This window comes from Dermacentor silvarum, chromosome 1, assembly GCF_013339745.2.
Source record: "Dermacentor silvarum isolate Dsil-2018 chromosome 1, BIME_Dsil_1.4, whole genome shotgun sequence".
Lineage (NCBI taxonomy): Eukaryota > Metazoa > Arthropoda > Arachnida > Ixodida > Ixodidae > Dermacentor > Dermacentor silvarum.
This window is the reverse complement of record NC_051154.1, coordinates 251,072,543-251,093,835: the sequence shown is the minus strand read 5'-3', so window position 1 is coordinate 251,093,835 and position 21,293 is coordinate 251,072,543. Positions and strand designations below refer to the sequence as shown.

At 48.0% G+C, this 21,293-nt stretch overlaps 3 non-coding genes across 3 annotated transcripts; all 3 read right to left on the bottom strand.

The window, feature by feature from the left end:
* Positions 1-2,396: 2,396 nt before the first annotated feature.
* Trnap-ugg (transfer RNA proline (anticodon UGG)) lies at positions 2,397-2,468 on the bottom strand. The gene has a single exon. It is a non-coding gene; the product is annotated as a tRNA-Pro (tRNA).
* Positions 2,469-3,479: 1,011 nt separating this feature from the next.
* Trnap-ugg (transfer RNA proline (anticodon UGG)) lies at positions 3,480-3,551 on the bottom strand. The gene has a single exon. It is a non-coding gene; the product is annotated as a tRNA-Pro (tRNA).
* A 5,142-nt stretch (positions 3,552-8,693) lies between these two features.
* Trnap-agg (transfer RNA proline (anticodon AGG)) lies at positions 8,694-8,765 on the bottom strand. Its single transcript has one exon. It is a non-coding gene; the product is annotated as a tRNA-Pro (tRNA).
* Positions 8,766-21,293: the final 12,528 nt, after the last annotated feature.

The window sequence follows — 21,293 nt, the reverse complement described above, 5'->3', positions numbered from 1 at the left end:
TTCACCATCCATTTCTCTGCTATGGTTTCAGTAGGTTCATCGCTTACTTCCTAACGGCCTCATGTATTGCCTCTACAAATGGCTCGTCTTTTAGTAGTAAGGGCATTCATTTTCCATAGGTCCCCAGTTTAAAAGATTCGCTCTTCGTCTTCATACCTATGTTACACTTCACCAAGCAGTGATCTGAGAACGACACAGGTGCAACAGAATAACTGTGGCACTTTGGAATCATGTTTTGTGACATGTACAAACGGTCTAACCGCGCATGACTACTCCCTTGAAATCGCGTATACATCACTTCCCGCTCTCCCTCCGGACACTCACATACATCGTCTAGTTCATTTTCGCTAATCAGCTTAGACAATATATGACTGCTTTTATCGCGGATACCACCATTATTGGATCGATCCCGAGCACTGAAAACACAGTTGAAATCTCCCAACAAAAGCATGCACTTTTCACTGCTAATATACTGAAAAAGATGCGAAAAAAATAATACCCGTTCTTCTACACCATTTGGCGCTTATATGCATATAACTCGAAATTGAGCTTCAGAAAAAACAAAGTCGCAAAATACAATCCTTCCGGATTGACATGAAAACACACTTTGTACCACAAGGTCTGGCAACTTCTTAACAAACAGGACACATCCGGCGGACGTTCCTACCGCGTGGCTCACGACTGCATAATATCTAGTCGTGAAACGCCGCACCATGCTCCCAGTCTCCTCCTCCCCGTCTACCTTGGTCTCCTGGACAGCTAAAACATCTATGTCGTGGTCAGTGACCAACCGTAGGACTTGACTTTGCCTACGGCTAGCCGCCAAGCCTCGCACGTTTAGTGTGGCAATACTGAGAGACGGGTCAGGTGCCATGCTGTACTAAAGAATGAAGTAGGCCCGGAGCATGGTGCTTACCTTTCACAACTAGCCCTCGGCTAGCCGTCTCCGGAACCTTCCGGCTTGCCGGCGTTGTTCGGGGGAGGCGCTTTGTCGCCAGGCGTCCTCTCCGGCGGGATCTTGGGCTTTGGCTTGAAGCCCATTCGCCTCCCAAGAGGCGTCTTTGTCGGCGGTCCCTCGTTGGAGCTCATTGCACCCTCATCTCGGTCCTTTGTCTCGTCGTGGGTGCGCTTGACTGGAGCGGGAGTCGTAGTCCGGTCGTCGTCGTTGACGGCCTCGTCCTGTTGCATTGCCTTCGTGTCGTCGATGGGTGCATCTCCACTAACGCCCCCCGTCGCCTAATCTTCAGTAGTCGCGACTTGTGCCGACGCACTCGGCATCGCAGCGGCCTCAGCCTCCTTGCCGTCTGCGTTCCCGGCCAACGCAGCACCGCTCGTCGCCAGTGGCACCGGGTCTCCGGCTCCTTTGGCAGCATCCTCCGCCTCCACCACGTCCATGACGTTCTCTGCCGCAACGTCAGTCGCAGCCGGGCCCGTCACGGCGGCGTACGATTTCACGCAGTCAGCGTCCTCGTGGCCGAAACGTCTACACCGTGAACAGCGGGGGACTTTACATTCCCGGCGGACGTGTCCCGTGCCCTGGCAACGCAAGCACTGCATGGGCCAGCCGGGAACAACCTCCAAGGCTAACTCTCCGCCGACGCGGACCTGATGAGGAAGGTCCTCCACTTTGACGCCGCTCTTCAGCTTGAGCAGCACGGTCCTGGTGGTTGAAGTCTTGTCCCCGATGCCTTGGACCCGCCACCTCTCCCGGCTTACCTCCTCCACCTTGCCGAAAGCCGCGAACGCCGTCCGGATGTCCTCGTCTGCCACGCCGTACAGTAGCCAGTGAAGCCTAAGCTTCACCTGCTGGTCCTGTGGGTCGACGATAACGCACCGTCGTCCCTTCACCTGCAGTTCCTTGTGGACTATCAGCCGTTTCGTGGCGGTTGCATCCGTGAGGGTCACCGCCCAGACGTGGTTTATCTGGTACGCCCCTATGCACACCACCTCCGGTAGCAAGCCCGTCGGCAGCAGGGCGTCCCTAAAATCCTCGACCTTGTATGGTGTGGCACGCACATCCCCGTGCAAAAACACGGTGTTAATCGCCACTCGTCCTTTTGGCAATTGAGGCAGAATAAACGGGTATTCCTTATCGTCGTTAGTAATGTTACCGCGGCCAAAAGTGACCGCTGTCGCTGCCCTTGAAGAGGCCATGATCCCACGAATCGTCACGCTCGGTGGCCGGAAGCAGAATGACGAGCCGAGGTCATCCGACACTCGCGGCACGTTTACAGTATCGCCACATCTTGGCTCGCTTGAGAAACGAAGAAAAAGAAGTGCGCATCTTTGGTCGCGTCTGTGCTGAGGAGAGAAAGGGAACATCATCAAATAAGAGGATAATGTCCATCGTTTTTTAAATATTTATTCGCATGCCTAGTGAAGGTAAAAGAAATAACGGGCTCGTCCGGGATTTGAACCCGGGACCTCTCGCACCCAGAGTGAGAATCATACCGCTAGACCAACGAGCCGAGGTCATCCGACACTCGCGGCACGTTTACAGTATCGCCACATCTTGGCTCGCTTGAGAAAGGAAGAAAAAAAAATGTGGTTGATCCCTCTTATATAGGAATCGGTATAGAACACGAAAGTGAAACGTGTCTTCACAGAAGTAGTGTAATGTTTATTGCACATTGATATAGAATGTCTATTGGTCTTTTGTGGCTAAAGCGCCCTTAGGCGTTGATGCACCCACGCTGACGCCTGGTGGCACGTCTCCTCCATCACGACTACCAACGTCGATGACCATGAGCAACCGTCGTGCATATGGAAGCTGCACTACGCTGCACACGCTAGCACAACGCGAAAGACGAAGCACGTAACTGACACACTAATACAACGCGCAAGACAAAGCACGTAACTGAATCGTCACCGAGTCAAATCAGCGCGTACAGCGCGTCGTAATTGCAGCCTCCGCGATCAACTTCAGAAACATTTTCAGAGCTAATTGCGGAGGCCACGCTCCGCTGTGCTGAGTACGGTGAACGCCACCTAGGTGGCGTTGGTAGTGCTTCTTGATGCCAGCGTCCCTTCGAATGCTGGCATCGAGGCGTCGTAGTGCTGAGACCACCGAATCGTTCACTGTCGGTGCGCGTTAGTGTCATAATGCAGTACTTCTCTTTTCTGCTCGTAGGCGGCGGCACCGCCCCGAGCAAGAGCGCGGGTACACGGAGGAGTGTTAGATATATAAGGCGCGTCTGTGTAGCTCTCTGCAAATGCGTTTGTGGCGCAACGGGTTAAACGCTCGGCGATCTATCGTCGCGGACCGAGAGGTCGTGGGTTCGATTTCCAAATTTTGCATGTTTGTGGCACTTTTTCTTCTGGTTTCTTTCTTTGTATTATGTTCGTGTACATTGTAAGCTGACGTATTTCCGTGACGGAAATACGTCAGTGAAGTCTTGGTGGACCCCGGCATAAAACACTTTCGTGTTAAAAAAGTGCGCATCTTTGGTCGCATGCCTCGTGAAGGTAAAAGAACTAACGGGCTCGTCCGGGATTTGAACCCGGGACCTCTGGCACCCAAAGCGAGAATCATACCCCTAGACCAACGAGCCTTTTTTTTTCTTTATTGCCGTCTTCGACGTACAAAATCAAGGGTTACAAATGATAAAACGTGCCAGCCACACTTTGGCTAGCACAGTTCTAAAATCTTTTCAGTGACACCAGTTCATCGAATACAGACACCCATTGTGGTGGATCAGGCAGTACTTGGTACGCGTCTCTCACGTAAACACTCTCAATGAAGTGTTCTCGCACCGGTATCACAACGATGTCTGCATGTTCAAATTGCATGCGAGTTTTCCACATCGCGTGGAGGCCCAGGACCATAATAAGGTCATACGGTACTTCCTCTGAGGTCTCTACTGGCAAGAAGCGTATTCCATACGGGTCCAGAGGTAACTGTTTCTTCAGCGTTCTCTGCAGAACGTCCCAGTGAAAGATCGGGTCCCAGCAATCTAGGAAAACATGTTCTATTGTTTCTGGTTTTTTACATAAAAAGCAGTCGGTTGTCCAGGGGATGAAAATACCCTTGCTATGAAGCCAGGTCTTAACGGGAAGTGTGTTTGTATGTAATTTGAAAAAGAAAGACTTAGTTGATGGCCGTACTGGCATTTTCTTGACTCTTTTTAAAACGTCCTGTCCGGGGCCTCCACGGTGTGGCGAATGGTACAAAGGTACAGGTAGCATCGTGTCCACAAGATCTCTGTACAATTTTTTCTTTGTAACGGTGGACAGATACTGCTGCGAAAAACGCACATTCAACATGCTATACGCCAGCACCACTTCACGCAGGTACTCAGTCAAGGTTCCCGGCATGTTCTGAGCCGACGAAACAACAAATCCCGGAAGAAGTCTACACAGCCGTACTTGTATTAGTGTCCGAAGAAAGAGATCATTTTGATCCCGCAGAAACACAAAGCGTGACACAATTTGTCTCAAAAACAAGTGAACTAGACCAAGCCCACCTTTCTTGACCGGGAGAAACAAATTTGTTCGACTCGTCCTCTCCCAGGTAGAAGCCCAAATGAAAGTAGCGAAAATGCGGTGAATTTTTTGTACGCTTACCCGCGCAGCACACAACACATTCATGGCATACCATATCTTAGAAACTAAAAAAAGGTTACAAACAGTGGCTCTAGAAAACATTGACAGTTGCTTTCCTCTCCAACCGTCAGCCTTTTCCTTTGCTCTCGAAACTTGGTCGAGCCAGTACGGTTCAGGCTCACGGTAACTTCCGAGGGGCACCCCCAAGTACTGTGTAGGTAACCTTGACCAATTCAACCGAGAAAAGGTCTCCGGTGTGTCTTCCCAACTCCCATGCCAGAAGCCATAGCTTTTACCCCAGTTTATCTGGGCTCCAGCTGAATCGCAAAATTTTTCTACTACAGCAGTTGCCGCTTTAATGCTGGCTTTATCTGTGCAGAAAATCGCGATGTTGTCGGCATATGCCAATATTTTTACATGTGCTGCCTGTAGTCGATAGCCTGCTATGCGTTCGTTGTTCTTAATGGCCAAACAGAGTGGCTCGAGATAAGCAGCAAACAGAAGGGGCGAAAGCGGGCATCCTTGACGCACCGAAGAGAGCACACGAAAGCTATCGGTGAGCTCCCCATTAACAATAATTCGCGTTGAGCAGTTTTTGTACGCCATCATGACACCTTCCGTTATCACACTGCCAACATTTGTATGTTCAAGTATGCATAGCAGAGGCTTGTGCGAGACGATGTCGAAGGCTTTTGCCAAATAGATCTGCATCATCGCGACGTAATCGCCAATCGCATCGCAACACTCTAGCACACTTCGAGCCACGTGCACATTTGTGGTAATAACGCGGCCTTTAATGCCACAAGTCTGGTGAGGCCCTACCAGTGTTTTGATGACACTTTGCAGTCGTTTTGATAAAACTTTCGTGAATATTTTATAGTCAACGTTGACTAGAGTTATCGGGCGATATGAGCCAGGCAACAAACGTTTCTTTTCATCATCACTCTTCGGGATTAATACGATATGCGATGTTGTGAAAGACAAGGGTAATCTTTTCCGGTCGTACGCTTCGCTATTAACTAGTTGGAGGAAATGAGCCAGCGCAGGCTTAAAAGTTTTATAGAAAGTGGCCCCTAAGCCATCAGGCCCAGGTGCTTTACCGGGGGCCAACTCGTCTATTGCGCAATCTATCTCACTCATGGTAATGGGATGTTCAAGCAGTGTCTTGACTTCTTCATCTAGCCTTGGCATCAATGAAAGGAATTCCATCTGGTAGCCATCTTTAGGTTCACGTGGTGGACTCAAGAAGGCTTTGAAGTGATCGGCGATCCCTTGCTTGATGTCGTTTTGGTCGGACGTGATATCATCGCCTTTAGCTAGCTGGCGGATTTCCTTCCGACACGCGTACCTTTTCTCGTCTGAGAGGGCTCGTTTTGTTGGCGCTTCTCCCGCCCACAGCTTCTCAGACCTTGATCGCACAACGGCCGCTTTGTACTTCTCAGAATCTATCCTTTCAAGTTCGGTTTTCACTTCCTTTATTTCGTTAACATACACACCAGGCTGGACACTTTCCATGCTGATGAAAAATTGCAGTTGCTGGCGAAGGTTTGTTTCTGCCTTCGGTTATGCCGAAGGACACTGCTTCTTTCAATAGCCATTGTCTTATTTTTCTGTTTAAATTCTTCCCATTTAATGGCGAAGCTTGCTACTTGGACTGAAATCAGGCTTTCTAGTTCCTTCGCCACAGCGTCAACGAAACCATCGTCATCCAACAACTGCGCGTTCAATTTCCAGAGGTCCCAGTTAAAGGTGTGTTTTATCTGTCTTTTCCCAAAGGTGGCAGTTACCAAGCAGTGATCGCTATATGCAATGGGTTGCACATAATATTCACTACACAAAGGCACCAATTCGGCTGACACATATAATCTATCTAGCCGAGCGTGGCTATCACGCTGGAAGTGGGTAAACTGCGGGTGGGTACCGCTGGCGAAGACACTACCGATATCTTCCAAGTCATAATCGCGCACCACCGCATTTAGCAGTTCGGCACTCTTATCGCGAACGTGTGAACATCTTGCGCGATCGTCAGCAGTGCATACACAGTTGAAATCCCCCAGCAGTATTACCACCTTGTGACACTTTACATACGCTTCAAGACGCTCAAAGAAGGATCGCCGGTCTATTTCACTATTCGGTGCGTACACACAAATGACACGGAAATCTTTTTCGCAAAAACAAAAATCAGTCACTAAAAGGCGCCCAGTTTCACACGAAAACACTGACTGCACACAAATGCCAAAGTTTCTTCGAATAAATATAGCGCAACCACCTGATCCACCAACCGCGTGAGAAACACACACGTCAAAGTGAGTACAAAAATTGGACACCATTCTGTCGGTTAGCTCTTGGCTCTGTATTTTCGTTTCTTGAATTCCCACAAGATGCAAGTCGTTATCTAATAGTAGACGGCTTAGCTGACATTGTCGCCTTCTTGCGCTGAGCCCTCGTACATTTAACGTGGCTACACGTAGCGCTCCTTCAATATTAGCCGCCATGACTAACCGGCAGAAGGGTGCCCATCAGTTACCCAAGGGCGCGTGTTCATAATGACGCGTCGATAACCGCGTCGAGAGCCACAAAAGGAAACACAACTCGACCTCTCTAGGAAAAACTCAAATGCAACTTGAGCCCCCGTTCCTGACACGTATCTAAAAAGGATAGTGCTCAGGATGACGGCCATTGCACTCACACACCCCCCAACCCGCCTAAGCTACAGACAGTACAAAATTACGGAGGCGGTTTACCCGCCTGCCGTGGATCGTCCGTAATGTTCGGCCGCAGCTTCAGGGTTGGTCTCCTCATACCTGGCGTTTTGGGCGGTGGCTCGTCTCCGCCATTGCTGTCTTGTAGCGTAGCCAGGCTATTGGCCTGGTCGTGCGGTCGTTTCCCCGCCTGCAACTTAGCGAGCCCGGTATGGGTGTCCATGCCCTCAGGTTCAGGGGGGTGGAGGTCGCTCCCGGTTCAGGTAGGTTCTTCAGCGTTCGTCACAGCTACACTGTCCTCTGCCTTCTCTTGTTGAGTGGCGGCGGCCTCATCGACGTGTTGCCCCTGTTTCTGAAGTGGTGCCTCCGTCATTGCCGCCTCGCCAGCTGCTTCCTTAGCCGTGGACGATGTGTCTTCCATGTCCGCCTCGTCCATGAGTAGGGCGGAGTTGTCGTCGTTGCTCACGGGTCCGGTCACGCTAGCGTACGTCCGCTCACACTGACTCTCTTCGTGACCGAAACGTCGGCACGCACCACACCGCGGAATGCGGCAGTCGCGACGAATATGGCCCGTTCCGCGGCAGCGCAGGCAGAGAGGGGCCCTGCCCGGAACAACCACGAGAGCCAGCTCGCCGGCGACGCTCACCTGATGTGGCAGGTCGACCAGCGTTACGCCCGGCTTGAACTTCAGCGTAACCAGTCTTGTAGTGGAGTTCTTATCTGCCACGCCATGAACACGCCACCACTCGCGGGCGACGTCCGTGACCTTTCCGAACGGCGCGAAGGCAAGGCGCACGTCCTCGTCGGGAACGGTGTGCAGCAGCCAATGCACTTTCAAGCGCACATCCTGGTTGGAGGGGTCAATGACGAGGCATCGGCCCTTTTTGACCTGCAGCTCACCAACGCTGACGATCTTCTTCACCGCTTCGTCGTCCTTGAAGGTCACGGCCCAAACATGGCTCATACGGTAGGCCCCGAGGGCCACCACTTCCGGCAGGAGCGATAACGGGGCAAGCGCATCGCGGAAATCTTCCACCCGGTATGGGCGGGCCCTGATATCACAATGTAAAAAAACTGTGTTCACAACAAAACGCCCTGTTGGCAAACTCGGCAAAACAACTTGGTACTCGTTGTCAGCAGCAAAATTCCTGTTACCGCGGCCGCTCTGGGCCGCTGAAGCCGCTCCTACGGAGCCCGTCATCGTACGTACGTCCGTCACGCTCGGTGGCCGGAAGCAGAATCCTAGACCAACAAGCCGAGGTCATCCGACACTCGCGGCACGTTTACAGTATCGCCACATCTTGGCTCGCTTGAGAAACGAAGAAAAAGAAGTGGCCATCTTTGGTAACGTCTGTGCTGAGAAGAGAAAGGGAACATCCTGAAATAAGAGGATAATGATCATCGTTTTTTTATTTATTCGCATGCCTCCTGATGGTAAAAAAAAATAACGGGCTCGTCCGGGATTTGAACCCGGGACCTCGCGCATCCTAAGCGAGAATCATACCCCTAGACCAACGAGCCGAGGTCACTCCACATTCGCGGAACGTTTACAGTATCGCAACATTTTGGCTCGCTTGAGAAACGAAGAAAAAGAAGTGGGGGCATCTTTGGTCGCGTCTGTGCTGAGAAGAGAAAGGGAACATCCTGAAATAAGAGGATAATGATCATCGTTTTTTTATATTTATTCGCATGCCTCCTGATGATAAAGAAAAGAACGGGCTCGTCCGGGATTTGAACCCGGGACCTCTCACACCCTAAGCGTGAATCATACCCCTAGACCAACAAGCCGAGGTCACCCGACATTCGCGGCACGTTTATAGTATCGCAACATCTTGGCTCGCTTGAGAAACGAAGAAAAAGCAATGAATGCGATAGCAACACAGCAATGTCATACGAAGTAAGGTGAGCGGCTTTGGTAGCAATATGAATTGTAGTAAACATGAGCTGATTAAGTAAGGAGGTGTGCTGCGGCGTAAGTACACCGACATGACGAGAGACTCGATGACCACGAGAAGGCGCGTGTGAAACGGTGGTGTTGATGAGAAGCGCTTCCCGTGGGCAGCGCGTGCGAAGGGACACATCTGTAGCGCTGCAGTGCCGATCCGGGCAGCATTGCATGTGTAGCGTGCGTTGGAAAATGTGGCCCGACTATTACTAACTGAATGAACAAGCGTGGTGTGAGCGCGCACAAACAAACATGAATAGCTCACACTGAATGACTGCAGACAACCACCGTCAAAACTCTGGCAGCAAGCGGATACGCCGCAGCGGCGAACGTACGTGCGGTCTATCGCTTCAACGGAAACTCAGCGCATAAAGGTCAGAGCCGTGTGGAGATAAGAGACGGTGCGAGCGAGCGACGAGCGCGGTTGTTGGCAGAGAAGTGCCCCCCCCCCCCCCCCCCCGCCCCCCCTGCTCCCTCCGGCGCTGGCTTTCCGCTTCGTTGCTTGCGCGTGGGAGATTGAGTGCGTTCGCTCTCCGTGATAGCGCGCGTCCCCGCACGCTTCCGCTGGGGCATACGGCGCGCGGCGAAGATTTTATCTATACGGAACCTCACGGCGAAGGCGACGGCGACGCCGACGGCAGAAATCCGGTGGAAGTGTCCATATAATTGCTATCGCAATAAAAGAAGTGGGCATCTTTGGCCGCGTCTGTGCTGAGAAGCAAGGTCGGTCAAAATTGTCGGTCAATTGCTGATTAAAAGCTGGCCGCTAGACGCCTCCGTGGCTATCCGGTGGCAGTTGGTTGAGTTCATCTGGGGTGGGCTTCGCGGCGAGCCTGCGGTCGGCCTCCAGGTTAGGCTTAAGCTTGAGCGTCGAGCGCTTTCCGGACAGTGTCTTAGCGGGGGGAGCCTCAGAGTCACCGCCGGCCTTTCCATCGACTTTCTCGCCTTGCTGCAGGGACCTCTTGACCGGTGCCGAGACGCCTTCAACGCGGGCGTTAGTAGGGGTCGTGTTGTCGTCTTCCGCTGATTTCGTAGCGTCAGTAGCCTGCTGGCGGCTCTCGTTTTCTGCCGGCGCCTCCGTCACGCTCTCGACTGTTGCTGCTGGCTCCTTGGGGGCAGGGACATTGTTCCGTCCTCCTTTCTGTAGGAGGGGGGGGGGTCGTCTCGCTCGCTTCTGCCGCCGCGTTGCGGCTTCCACCTCCCTTGGCTGCGTTCTCCGCCTCGGTCACGTCCATTACATGTTCTAAAGTCAACGGCTCCCGCGACTACTCTGTAAGAGCGTACACAGTCCGCGTCGACGTGGCCGAAAAGCCCGCACCTGGAGCAACGGGTAATCTTACATTCTCGTCGAACGTGGCCAGAAACCCGACAGCGCAGACACTGCATAGGGCGACCCGGGGCTACCAGAAGCGCGAGCTCGCCAGCGACGCGGATCTGGTGGGGCAAGTCGTCGACTTTCATCCCCGTCTTGAGCTGCAGTAGCCCTGCTCGAGTCGTCGAGCCCTTGTCGAAAACACCATCCACTCGCCAGCGTTCGCGGGTGACTTCAGTCGTTGTTGTTGTTGTTGTTGTTGTTGCCTATCACGCATGAGGCTTCTACCCACGGTGGGGGATGGGCCAAGAAATGGTTGGATTATTCCAAATTAATATGGAGGATAAATTTTCAAATATCTATGGAAGTAGTATTGAATAGCGTAGAATTATATGTTAAAGTCAATCAGGAAAGTCATTTCGAATGAGTAATAATTAATTTAAAAGTACAAAAAAGGTAGAATTTAGCAGGGTATTCGTTTGGATTCTCTAAGAAACGTTTGGACAGCGAAGCAAGTATCCCTGTGGCTGAATCCCAAAGTGGACGCCCCGAACGAAAGAATATTAGGTTCTGTTAAGTCCAGGCCAAGCATTCGAAAAGGTATTTCCAACAATCGTTTTCTTGCCGCAGTAAAGCGGCGACAAGATAGAAGAAAGTGATGTATCGTCTCTTCCTCATTACAAGACGAGCATAGGGAGGAGGGAACCAAACCCAACCTGTGTAAGTCGAAATTTAGGGAGGGAATACGGCAACGCAATTTGGTGAAAGAGACCTCAAGCATCTTTGTGTAACAGGATTCACTACACCAGGAAAATGTCAGGTGCTTATAATCTGGAGAAGCAGTCAGAACTGGGTTTGCTAAGGCTTTTCGAATTGATCCCATCCGAAATCTAGCCGCCGTGATGTGTGCTGTCACTGGTAGAATAGGAAGAACATGGCCGGAAAGTGAGGTCTTTGTCAATGAATCGGCAGTTTCATTAAAAATTAAACCTTTATGACCAGGTACCCAAATCAAATGAACACATTGCACTTGAGCAGGAACTAGCAAGTGAGAGAGTTTAGCATAGGTGAATCATTAGTGGCGGTGAGGAAAGAGCATACAGAAAGGGAGTCAGTAGGAATAGCAGCTGTTGTAGTCGTTTGGTCTAATTTACGTAAAGCTAGGATTAGTGCTAAAAACTCGGCCAGAAAAATAGGCGAAAAATCGGACAACCTTAAAGAAAAAGACCAGTCGAGTGCAGGACAAAATATCACAATGCCAGTCTTTTCCTCGCTATGTGATGCATCTGTTGCAATGATAATATTTGTTCCTAGGGAGCTTAGGTGGTCTTGTAACATGGCGTTTAAGATGCCGTAAGGTAGTAGTTTCACCTGAATTGGGGAAAATGTCATCGAACCTGATCTCCAGGTAATTTGAATGCGTATTGTTAGGAAGCACATCGCGAATTTGCACATTTAGTGGTTCAAGTAATTTTTGCACAAATATAATCTGTGATGTATGAAACGTGGGCCAATCAATGGGAAAAAATAATTGTGGATCGGAGATAAAATTATTTGAGGATGGCTTAATGGTGATTCATATAGTAGTAAGAAAGTCTGAACGGTCAGAAGGTGAAATCGGCATAAAATGGGTGGGATTCTCGCTTTCAGATATATAATACGGCATTTTCAACGTATTTTGGAAGGCCTAAGCACAGACGTAGCGCCTCTCACTCTAATAAAACTAGCGGTTGAAGCTTGTATGATGGAACACCTGAGAATAAAACACATCCAAATTCTAAAGCCAGACGAACGTACATTTTATCCATCAAAAGGGATTTTCTTCGCATACCTGTTCTGCGATTGCTCAACTTGCGCAACATGCCCATACTATGACCTCCTTTTGTTGCAAGATATTCAATATGCGGCCGCCAGTTAAGATTTCCGTTATAAATAACTCCAAGGTACTTCAGTGTCTCTACTTGTGGGATATCTTCGAGATGATAGTTAAGCGATCTGTATACTGGGTTTTTAACGGGAAAAACAAGGATAGCACACTTATTAGCATTAAGGTTTAAGTGTAAGCTATCCAGCCAGCCTTCCAATTTCCTTAGATACGACTAAAAATTTCGTAAAGGGAGTATATGTCACTAGCCATACCAAAAAAGGCAACGTCGTCCGCATAAACGTAGGGGCTGACACCTGGGTAAACGGGGATTCTGCTCAGTAAAATATTAAATAATATTGGTGAAAGTACTGATCCCTGAGGTACACCTCTTGTTTGCTTGTATTTACCAGAGGAATAGCCGCTTCGAAAACAAAAGAATTCCCTGTCTTTCAAAAATTCATGCACCCATGCTACAATGTATCCTGGAAAGCCATGGCCCTGTAACCGATTTGTTAAAATTGTATGTTCAATGCTGTCATAAGGCTTTACATATATCTAAGGTAACTAAAGCCGCATATTGATTTTTTTTTCTGTCTGGCGATGTTAATGCGACTTTCAAGGTCTACATGCGCGTGCCATATTGAATAGCCAGATCTAAATCCAATTTGACAGGGACTCAACAATTGATTTTCGTCAATAAACTTTGTTATTGCCCGTGAAGCACTCTTTCAATAAGTTTCCTGATGTTTGATATTAACGCAATTGGTCTGATTTTCTCGATAGTATACCCTGCCCCTTGCTGTAACGGAATAATTTTGGCGATCTTCCATTCATGTGGAATATATGCATTGCTAATATATAGAGTAGTTTAGCAACTTCAGAAGCTCACATGGGAACATGGGGCTTCTTGGAAGAAAATTTTTAAAATTGCATTTGTTATTCCGTCCGGGCCAGGCGCTGTAGTTGGTAACAGTAACATGGCCTGTGCTACTTCCGAATAGGATATCTTTTTGTAGTCCGAGAATGTAGGAGTAAAAGCAGAAGTTTGAAGGCGCGTTGTGAATCGGCTCTCTAATCCTTTAACCAATAGGTCTAAGGACTCCTGCATTTCCTGTGCGGCATAGAAGTCTACATTAACGCTCAGCGGGAGTCTGTTTCTAGAACGAAGGAAATAAAATAAAGCATGTTTGTTTTTGTATTTAGATAAATAATCAAAATGTTCTTTATCGTACTCATCTCTTGCATGTTTGACAGTACGTTTGAAGCTTACCGAAATAAATTGATAATCTTTGCAACTTTGTGGGCTCTGATTATGTAGAAGTTTTTTCCAAGCAGCTTTTCTTCTGCGATAAATTCGTGTGCACTCATTGTTCCACTAGGGGCTATATGATGTACTATAGCGGTCTGAATTACGAATTCAGACTTTTGTCGGGACATCTGTAATGCTGAACAAATTTTCAAGCCAATTTCTTCGTCATTAGTATTAGTTAATGACGCAGTGGAAGAGTACAAGCAGTCTTTAATTTTTTTGCAATTAACAAATATTCTGCCTTGTCGTTCAACTGTTGTTAATGGGCATGCAATTTCGAAGTATATCGGGAGATGGTCACTGTTTGTACAGAAATCAATCGTAGTCCAAGATGTGATGGCAATACTTCTGCTAGAAAACGTCAAATCTAACACTGAGCGAGATTGGCGACGGTCAAATGTGGGTCGTCTCCTATTTAGGCATGAAAGATTTGTATCTATGGTCCAGTCCCATAGGCGCGTCCCACTTGCATCTGTTCTGTAACCCCATGATACGTGATGCGAGTTGAAGTCACCAGTAAGGATGACTTGATTTTTGCAGCTAGCAAGCGCGCTATCCAATTGGTATGTTCTGTGTACGCCCATAGGGAAATAAGCATTTGTAATCGAAAAAGTACGGTAGCCTGGTATGCTAAGGTGCACTGCCAAAATTTCACATTCCTGGGACATTAACTTGAAAGCTATTTTCGCCATTATGACAGAATTTCGATGACAACAAAATCATTAAACCACCTCCTAGTGAAAGGCGATCTAATCGGAACGATAAAAAATCTTTAAAATGAAAATTTTTCTCTGGAGTACGCCAGGTTTCTTGTAAAATTATGACGTCAGGGTTAAGATGTGTTGTTAAGCAATTTAAATCTGTTGAAGCAGAAATCAAGCAACGAGAGTTCCACTTTAGCACTTTTAAAGAAGCTATGGTGATGATCTAATTGATCTAATTACTTCAGCGACTACTGTCGCAATGTACTTTCTTGGATGCCAAAATGAGAAATAGGATTACCCTTTATTTTTTGGTGTATGGACAAGACGCTGTTACGGGAGAACCAGTTCGCTTATACGGACGGCCTGGTATCAAGACCTGTTTCCATGTCATCCTGTGAGTCTGACTGACGCGAAGAACAAGGATCGGATCCAACAAACGTTGGGTCCGATCTGGTATTGGGTGCTAGGACTGAACTGGCTACCTGTTCTGCAGCACAAGCAAGCGATTTGGTGATCTGTGTTGCGGCTGTTTGCAACAGCTGTGTCATCTGAGCAGTAAACACTTGGGAAATGCAGTCTGTAACAGTTTTAACAATATGCTGCATAGCCTTTGTCATTGCTTTTTCTACTGCTGACTCAATGAGTTTTGACAAGCTGTCTTCATTTAAAGTCGATTGCCTCGCAGTGATGCCAGCGTATCCAAATTCTCTTTCCTTGACGACTGCAATAGCTTCTTGCCGCGAACATCGTCTCCTGTCAATTATCTGGAGTACCTGTATTTCCTTAGCTCTTGCCGAGCAGTTTCCATAGTCAGCCGCATGGTTTCTTCCACACAGGCAGCACGTTTCGGTTTCAGCTGTGCACGTATTAGGGGAATGATCCTCACCAAAGACGCGACAGCGTGCATTTGATTTTCAGCCTCCTGCACTATGGCCAAAACGCCAACAGTTCCGACACTTAAGTGAGGGGGAAGCGAGAGGTTTCACTCTAAAAATAAGTGGCCACACTTTTAGTTCAGATGGGCAGGACATGCCAGCAAACGTATCAATAACCGATTCAGTGACAACTTTTCCCCCATTTACGAGTCGGTTACATCAGTATACGGCTATGACACCAGCATCAGACAGTTTCTCCAGAGTCTCAGTTGGGTTCAATCGAGAGTCTACGCCCCGGACAATGCCTTTAGTGCATGTTAGATGAGGAGGATTAAACGCACTCACCCGGACAGAAGCAAAAATCTTACACTTTAGGAGGTCTGCAACACAGGTCGGATCTGATGACCTACAAACTATCCCACCTCTTCCAAATGGTCGGACATCGCTTATCATTTGGAAGTGACGCGTCATGGCTTAGAGCTCGGCCTGGACAACCTGTGGGTTGTTCAGCCGGATGAATCCACCGCTTGAGGGCACCAGCACGACAGGGATGCTGCTAACACCGCTGCGGAAGAAAGATTCCAAAGGCAAATCATGAGGAGAAAGGGAGGCTGACCAAGGGCTGGGTCCTTGCCCAGGAGAGTTTTTAGACATCAGCGCTGCTTCAATCCCTAGATAACTCCTGTAAAAATAAGATGATTAAGATAAGTAGGTCAAATCCACCCAAAACTCAGCCAAACCACCGCGCAGCTAGCTTGTCAGGAGATAGGAGACAGTGGTCGCCAGTTCAGTGCGGATGCCGTTCCAACAGCCACGAGGTCCCGCGAACGATCACTTTGCCAAAGGAAGACAGTTGTTGTTGTTGTTTTTGTTGTCTCAAAACATGGCTCCTACCCACGAGGGGGATCTGCCACACTGGATAAAATAAAGCATACACCGAACAACGTACAAAATGGGTAAAGGCGAACAATCAAAATGAAGAATTTGGCAACTCCTAACACAAATTTTGAGAGGGCCTATACATAAACTAACTAAATAAAAAATTAAGAGAGAACTAACTACAAAAATAAAAATAAAATAACATGTCCCACGGTCGGTACCCTAGCAGCGTAACAGTGCCGTCTTCACGTCCTCGTCTTCCACTGAATGCAGAAACCAGTGGAGACGCGGCGCCACCTGTTGTTCCTTCGGGCCGATGACCAGGCAGCGACACCCCTTGACCTGCAGCTCCGTTAGCGCAGCCAGCTTTTTGAAAGCCTCGGCTGTGTTCATCGTCACCGCCCACAAATGGTTGATTTGGTACGCTCCAAGGGCGACGACGCCCGAGAGCATACCAACCGCTTGAAGACGGTCCCGCAATTTTTCTGCATGGAACGGGCGAACACGAGCGTCGCCGTGCAAAAACACCGCATTTGAAACGATGCATCCTGTTGCTAGTCGTGGCAAAATAATTTAGCAGCCCTTATCTTCCTCAGTCAAAAGCCTGTTGCCGCGGCTGACAGCCGCATTTGGCGCTCCACTGGAGCCCATGATCCCGCGATCCATTTAGCTCGGAAGCCAAAAGCAGAATGATAGACCAACGAGCCGAGGTCACTCGACATTTGCACCACGTATACAGTATCGCAATATCTTGGCTCTCTTGAAAAACGAAGAAAAAGAAGCGGGCATCTTTGTTCGCGTCTGTGCTGAGAACAGAAAAAGAACATAATGAAAAAGAGAATAATGATCATAGGTTTTATTTAAATACTTATTCGTATGCCGACTGATCGTACAAAAAAAAAAAAAACACTGCCCAAGCACTCCGTACAGGCGGTTAACCAGCGAAGCTGAAACGTGCGGCCCAGGTGTTTATCACTGTGTTGATCCCGACGGTTCATTAAAGTATTTCTCAATTATGAGGTCATACGGATGTTCTGATGCGACCTAGAGAACGATATTACTGACGGTATCCCCACAGTCCGCCGTTTTCGCTTGCGTTCGATGTCTCGAGTTTACTCGACGGCGTGCATGGTTAGCAGCCTTCGCCCGCCATTGCCTCTTGCGATTCTTAGAAATTAAATTGCTTCAAAATTAAATCTGCCCGACACATAAGACAATGAATGCTCATACCCCCTTAAGCAATGGCTCATACTCCCGTAAACGCGGCCTTCCCATTATGACGAAGAAGAGAAGTGAAATTCTACGCTAGAATGATGAGCGCCAGCGAGCCAGCTGCGGAAGAAGACGACGACGCTCGAGCCAATGCTGATGGTTTTCTATGGAAAGGCGACGGAGAGACGTACTTTCGTTTCGCCTAGCCATAAAAAGCTTCGCTTTAAAAATAATGACAGGATCGTCTATGATTTGAATCCAGGACCTCTCGCACCCAAAGCGAGAATAATACCCCCAGACCAACGCGACGAGGTCGCTTGAGGCTGGCGGCATGTGTACAGTATCGCAACATCTTCTCTCGCTTGAAAAACAAGGAGAAAGAAGTGGGCATCTTTGGTCGTGTCTGTGCTGAAAAGAGAAAAGGAACACAATTGAAAAAAGAGAATAATGATCTTCGGTTTTTATGTGAATAAATACTTATTCACATGTCGACTAATCGTAAAAAAAATAATAATGGGCTCGTCCGGGATTTGAACCCGGGACCTCTCGCACACTAAGCGATAATGACAAACCTAGACCAAGGACCAAGGGTAGGGACCCTTTAACAAATTTGTTGGGTCCCAAAAGTGTGTACTTTCTAATTGTATTGTTTACTTATGTTAAATAAACTTTCAAACGAGCCGAGGTGTTGTGCTTTTTTCTTTATTTTTTTCAGTACATAAACGAACGACAATAAACACTTTAAACTATGGGGTTTTACGTGCCAAAACCACGATCTGATTATGAGACACGCCGTAGTGGGGTACTCCGAAAATTTGGACCCCCTGGGGTTCTTTAACGTGCACCTAAGTACACGGGTGTTTTCGCATTTCGCCCCCATCGAAATGCGGCCGCTGGGGCCGGTATTCGATCCCCCGCCCTCGTGCTCAGCAGCCCAACACCATAGCCACTGAGCAACCACAGCGGGTCACTACAAACACTTCACAAAAGGGCTAAAAACACCCAGTTGCATTTTGACTGGCTTACTTTAAAAATCATTTAATTCAGCCAATTAGTTAATAGAGGAATGTATTCGGGTTGTTCTTTCTTCGACTGATGCACAACTCTTATGTAAATAATACTTTCTATGAAGTATTTCCGTGCCGATCGGGCATCTTTATCGGCATGACGTACCGCCATTCTTGTTCGCCAACCACTGTGGATCACGAGCAACATAAACATGTCGTAAGACACGTCATTTTGGTTTTCAATGATCTAAAATCGGATGCAGTATGGTGTGACAGGAAGGTCCTTTGTCAAAGTGCGTTGTAAGATTTTTCACAAAAAGAGTGCATTCCTGCAGTCTAGAAAAGTTTGGTTTATCGTGGCGGGTTTTTTGCAGATACGGCAATCTATCGACAACGGAACGAACAACCCCTGTTCTTGCAGCCACGGTTTAACCGGCAATGTCTCACTGTGCAACTGAAAAAAAAATGTTTTCACAGATGCGCGAACAGTCTTCATCCTTACCCTTTTCAGAACGTCCCTTTCAGCACCCATACGGTATACCGCTCTGTAGTGAATTGGGCTAAGGCAACATAATGTCACGTAAATTTTTGTATAGGTTGACTAACGTTGCATGCTGGGCTTGTTGGTATAACATTATGGAGGCAAAAGGCGTAGCGCATCAGACACAGGGCAAAAGAGGAAGAACACAGGCAACACACACGTTTGGCGCTAACTTTCAACAAGTTTTTATTGCGGGATCACAGCCTACATATATATACCACTCTGTCGCCTGCAATAGAACACGTGCTTCGAGCAACCTGATAGCACATCTCGCTACAGAATGAGAAGTAAGTAAAATAATAATAATAATAATCATGCCATACGTATAAATTCCAGCTCTTTTCCCGGTAATGAAATGGACGGTTTGCTGATACAAGACCCACCGAAGGTGGCGATGTGATATGCCTCAATAATGAGCCTGGTCATCTCGTTTAGGCTTTTTCCTAGAATTGCCCTATCTTCAAATATGGACTGGTAGGGGCAATTCTTGCAGTGCTGTGCAAGAAAACCATCGGCTTGCTCTTTGTTCACATTACGACATCTACGTCGACTGCTACATTACGACTGCTACATCGACCCGGTCTGGCCGATGTAGTAGGCTTACACATTACACCGCTTACACATTCTACAGGCTTTTTTCGGTGCTTCTTTTAGCAGGTGGTCTTCTTTGTACATCCTGGTGTGGTCTTCCTACATAGACTGTTTAATTTGTTAGGCGCTGAAAACGCAACTGGAATATTATTGCGTTGCGCTATTTTCTTGAGGCGATGCGACATTCCATGCATGTAGGGTATGACAGCTAGCCTATTCTTCTCTATGTTGGGGCACACTGGCGAGGGTACTTTAGATAGAATCTGCCTTAGCAATCCCTCAGCTAAAGACACGATGATGTGGTTATGGTATCCTGAGTCGTGAAGGCGTTTCACTTGCTGTGTGAAGCTAACACTGATTAGATGTTCGCAAGATTTCTTTAAAGGATTGGTTAAGCACATCTCTACGATTCCTCTCTTGACAAGCTTAGAGTGCGAAGAACGAAATGAGAGCAAAGGTTTGTTGGCGCGAGGATGATAAAGCCAGCTATGTTTGATGGTCATTTACAACAATCTGTAAGTCTAAAAACCGTATGGCACCGTCACTAGGTAACTCAAAGGTAATCTCGAGCGGTGTATGACACTCTCGTACAGCACATAGGACACTGCCACATTCCTGCTCAAGCAATTGGTACTTACAATCAAGGACGATCAGATAATCGTCGACATACAGAAATACCTTAATAACTCTTGAGCCTTTCAACTTAGTGTCTAGGCATCTGTCTAGCATGCCCAGATATATATTACTCAAGACTGGGGCTAGGCAGGACCCGATGCACACACCGTTCTTCTGTAGGTACGGTGAACCTTTCCAAGTCACAAAGGTGGACGACAAATACACATCCAATAGTTCTAAAAAGTTAGCCACAGAAGTTCCTGCTTCGTTTTGAAAGCTGACACTGCCAAAGTCGTCAATCCCGCGTTCAACGCAGGTCATTAGTTCAGACCGCGGTAACCAGTAGTAGAGGTCTTTGATGTCGACGGAAAACACTTTTAGGCCTTTGTTAGCATGGGAGTTGACAAATTCTAAAACCTGCTCCAAGTTTTTAACCAGGAACGTATCCTTAACGTCCAATAGGTTCAGTTTTTCCAGCAGGAATACAGCGATACAATTTTACCACGTGTCACTTTCCGATATTATTGACCTAAACGGGACGTCCACTTTATGAGTCTTCGCACTAAAAAACACATCCAAGGCAAGCTCCTTCTTCCTGTAGCGGTACGGCTGTAGCTGCTGCTGTTGTTAGGACGGCGGCAGCGGCGTTTGCTCCTGCTGCTGTTGTGTTTGCACCTCGGGCGTGCGACGGGCCGTTGATACGTTTGGCTTGGGCTTGTATAAATTGCGGCGCCTGCTGGGCGCCTTCGGTGGTGGCTCTCCCGACATCATTGTCGTTGTCGCCACTTTGCCTTCCGTCTCCTCCCGTGTCCTCTTATTGTCGCGGTCGGTCTCCATGCTTTCTTCCTGTTCTTCTTCTTCTTCTTATGATGATGATGATGATATCCTCAACATGTGGCTCGTACCCACTCAGGGGGATTGGCCAAGAATTGGGCACCTGAACTTTTAGATACGGTTTCTCAAAATACAGTTACTGTGCTCTTCTACCGGTGCAATTCATTTTTCAGCTGTTCAGGGCACTGATCTCTAACATAGTACAGGTCAGTGATTCAGGGCTAGTTCCGCGAGGATCATGTTCGCCTGCAGAAAAAAACCATCATCAACATTTTGGCTCCATGTGCGTTCAAATCAAATCAAATCATATCAAAGGGGAATTTTATTACACAATAATATGAAAAATGCGTACAAAAAT